General features: G+C 38.6%; 1 pseudogene across 1 annotated transcript; it reads right to left on the bottom strand.

The window, feature by feature from the left end:
* Positions 1 to 1,191: 1,191 nt before the first annotated feature.
* On the bottom strand, positions 1,192 to 3,241 carry LOC147475356 (glutamyl-tRNA reductase 1, chloroplastic-like; annotated as a pseudogene). Its single transcript, XR_015207721.1, has 3 exons — positions 2,713 to 3,241; positions 2,290 to 2,531; positions 1,192 to 2,133 (listed from the first exon to the last, which is right to left on the bottom strand). The product of XR_015207721.1 is annotated as a glutamyl-tRNA reductase 1, chloroplastic-like (transcript).
* Between the last annotated feature and the right edge of the window lie 688 nt (positions 3,242 to 3,929).

Genomic DNA, 3,929 nt, shown 5'->3' with positions numbered 1-3,929 from the left:
ATAAGTATGGATCATCCTAAAAATAATATTTGGCCTTTGAAAAGAATACCTCTTTTTCTTGCTTGTTCCAATGCAATTGTACATTGTCGGTCACAAGATAGTTTGCGATGTTGTCGTACCATGGCACTTCTAATATACTTAACAACTGTTCATCAAGAAAAGTCTCATAGATTTGTAAGTTATCTTCTGAAGTCTCCACTAGCAATCTTGAAAGATGATCAGCAAAGACATTCTCTACTCCTTTTTTTATCACGAATTTCCAAATCAAATTCTTGTAAAAGCAGTATCCATCGGAACAGTTTTGGCTTGGTATCTTACTTAGCAAGTAAATTATGCAAGGCAGCATGGTCAGTATAGACTATTACCTTTGAACCTATTAGATATTGATGGAATTTGTCAAGAGAATATACGACGGCTAAGAGCTCCTTCTCTGTGGTGGAATAAGTAATCTGAGCTCCATTTAAAGTCTTACTGGCGTATTAGATTGCGTACGACACTTTCTTATCTCTTTGCCTTAGAACGACTCCTACAACATAGTTAGATGCATCACACATGATTTCAAACAGTTGGTTCCAATCTGGTGCATGAATGACCGGCGCTAAAATGAGTGCTTCCTTCAACTTTATAAAGCTTCGACACATGATTCATCAAAATAAAAAACAACATATTTTCCTAACAGATGTGACAGTGGTCTTGCTATTCTGCTGAAATCTTTGATAAATCGACGGTAGAATCCTGCGTGACCTAGGAAGGCACATATATCTTTGATAGTTCTCGATTTGGGTAGATCCTTTATAATATCAATCTTCACTCGATCTACTAGAATACCTTCTTTTGAAACTTGATGACCAAGCATTATCCCTTATTTTACCATGAAGTGACATCTTTTCCAGTTTAGAACTAAGTTGGTATCGCAACAATGTTTATGGACTAAGGAGAGATGGTGTAGGCAATCCTCAAAAGATGATCCAAAAATTGAAAAATCGTCCATAAAAACTTGGGTTATATTGATATACCCCCCCACCACTAGTTGCAATTAGGATTACCCCCCCAAAATAATTGAAATTAGGATTTCCCCACTTTGTGATCAATAGGAGTCAACTAACAGTTCCCGTCGGTTACTGACGGGTCAAAGATCATGAATTGTCCTAAAATACCTTTTTTCTGTGAAAATTACTGAAATTAGCCATTGACACTGTTTCAAAGCCCACAACTCAAAGCCCAAATTCGAAATTAGACACTAATGTAATATTGTAATATTGTAATTGTAATTCTTATTCCCTCCACGAGAGCTCTCAGTTTTTTTATGGTGGGAAGAGTCTCCAAAGAGTCCCTCCAAGCTCCAAACTGTTTTGATTCCTCAGTAATAATAACCTGAGCTTCCATTGCTTTTCAATTCCGATCCTCCTTGTTGGCTGCTACGACTTCTTTAAGATCGTCCAACGTTGTAGACACGTGTATTCTCAACATCAGAGACACAGGAACCGACATTCCTCGGGACAGAGATATCAACAAAAAGCAGTGAACCACCATTTATTGAACCCACAGGGGGAAGGGTCTCAACATTCTCTTTCGTGAATAATAGGGTCTCTGATGCTGTGCTTGTGGAAACAACATCAGATTCACGGCGATGCAAGCATCTCGGTGAGAGGCTTGTAGATTATCTCAATGTCTCTCATTTCCTCCCGGATGGCTTCGACTCTCTCCTCAGATCTGTTGACAACAACAATTTTAGTCCCCACCCCTTTGCAACCAAGTGTTTGATCACAAGTTTCCCCATCTTGCCAGCTCCAACAACCAACACTCTAGTGGTGGCAGAGGAATTCTGAGGAAGCTTCATTATGGCAAGTTCAATAGCAGCTGAGCTGACAGAAACTGCCCCAGATGCAATGTTGGTCTCTGTTGAACCCGCTTACCAACAGTGATTGCATGCTTAAACAAACCACTGATGTTCCTTCCAAATCCGTTGACTCCTTCTCCAGACATGATGACTTGTTTAACCTGAGCAAGGATTTGTCCTTCTCCTAGTACGAGAGAGTCAAGCCCGGCTGAAACTTCAAATAAGTGTTGTGTGGCATGGCCACATAACATAAATAGATGATGGCGAAGCTCTGAAGCAGGAATTCCACTTGTCTGCAAAGAAAAAGCAAAATGGGGTTTAACAACAGAGATGATTTAAGTTTTGAAATAGTATTTAATGCTCATAAATCGGTCTATGTGCTTTGCACTTCTTAGAGAATTCCAAATACCAATTAACACACAGAATTAAATGAAGAAATAGGGAAGCACCTTTGCCATCCATTCAGTCAATTCTCTAACACCACGATGCCAAGATAGAGCCACCACATATATCTCCATTCTGTTACAGGTACTGAGAACACCGGCTTCTTCTATATGGTTCAAGCCACAAAGCTCTCCAATGGCACGAGGCCATTCAGCTTCTGGGATACCAAGTTTTTCACGCATTTCCACTGGCGTTGTGTGAATACTCAGGCCTAAGACTATGATGCTACTCTTTTCCTTAGTATACCCTGACAGATACGAACAAATAAAAATAAATTAGTACCAATATATATAGGTAAATGCAGTGATCAAAAGTTTTCACATTTGATCAGGCAATTTAGTTGATGATATATAAAACAAGTAGACGTAGTTATAGAATTGAACGATACCAATGTAAAAAAAAAAAAATATAGAAATGGAGACACATACGATCAGCGCCTGAAGCTTTGAGCTGTTCAAGAGCAGAGAGACTAGAAACTCTATTATTGTTATTATCCGACACAGCTTCACACCTGGTGACACCTCCTCTACGAACAAGGAATGTTCTTTTGGGTTTGCAAATTATTCTGAATTGAGAAGAATTAGAATAAGAAGATTCCATCATCGTCTTGACAGCTGCCATTGATGTGGCAAAACCAGTAGCTGTTGATGTTGCCATTGTTGGTTCCAAGAGAGAGAGAAATGGAAATGAGTTTTTTGAAGATGGAGAAGTGGGTTAGGTGTGATGAATATGATATTTGTGATCAGGAAACAAGAAACGTGAGGATCCGTCCTCTTCTTCAGTTGGATCCCATTTTTGGACTCAAAGTGATATTTGATTTTTTATTTTTTGAGCTAACCTGAGCTCAATTACAATATGACAATGGCTAATTTCGAATTTGATTTTTTGATTTCGAATTTGGGCTTTGAGTTGTGGGCTTTGAACAGTGTCAATGGCTAATTTCGTAATTTTCACAGAAAAAGGGTATTTAAGACAATTCATGATCTTTGACCAGTCAACTGACGGCAACTGTTAGTTGACTCCTATTGACTGTCAAAGTGGGGGGGAAATCCTAATTTCAATTATTTTGGGGGGGTAATCCTAATTGCAACTAGTGGTGGGGGGTATATCAATATAACCCTAAAAACTTCCATGTATTTCTCCACCATGTCGTAAAAAATATGCATCATGCATCAGTGAAAAGTGATTGGTGCATTGCATAGACCAAAAGGCATACGACGATAGGTGAATGTTCCGAACAGACATGTGAATGTTGTCTTCTCTTGGTCCTCAGGGTGAATATGGATCTAAAAATATCCTGAGTAACCATTAATAAAGTAGTAGTAAGCTTGTCTAGCTAATCTCTCTAACATCTTATCGATGAAAGGTAATGGAAAATGATTTTTCCTTGATACGCTATTCAACTTCCTGTAATCAATGCAAACTCTCCATCTAGTCTAAATCCTGGTTGGAATTAACTCATTGTCTTCGTTTTCCATCAATGTGGTTCTTGATTTCTTCAGGATAACTTTAACTGGACTAACCCATTGACTATCAGAAATAGGGTAGATAATGTCGACGTTAAGAAGTTTGACACCCTCTTCTCGGACTACTTCCTTCATCTTTGGATTAAGTATTCTTTATGGTTGTTTAGAAGTCTTGAAAT

Source organism: Coptis chinensis, chromosome 9, assembly GCF_015680905.1.
Source record: "Coptis chinensis isolate HL-2020 chromosome 9, ASM1568090v1, whole genome shotgun sequence".
NCBI lineage: Eukaryota > Viridiplantae > Streptophyta > Magnoliopsida > Ranunculales > Ranunculaceae > Coptis > Coptis chinensis.
This window is presented reverse-complemented; position numbering and strand designations above follow the sequence as displayed.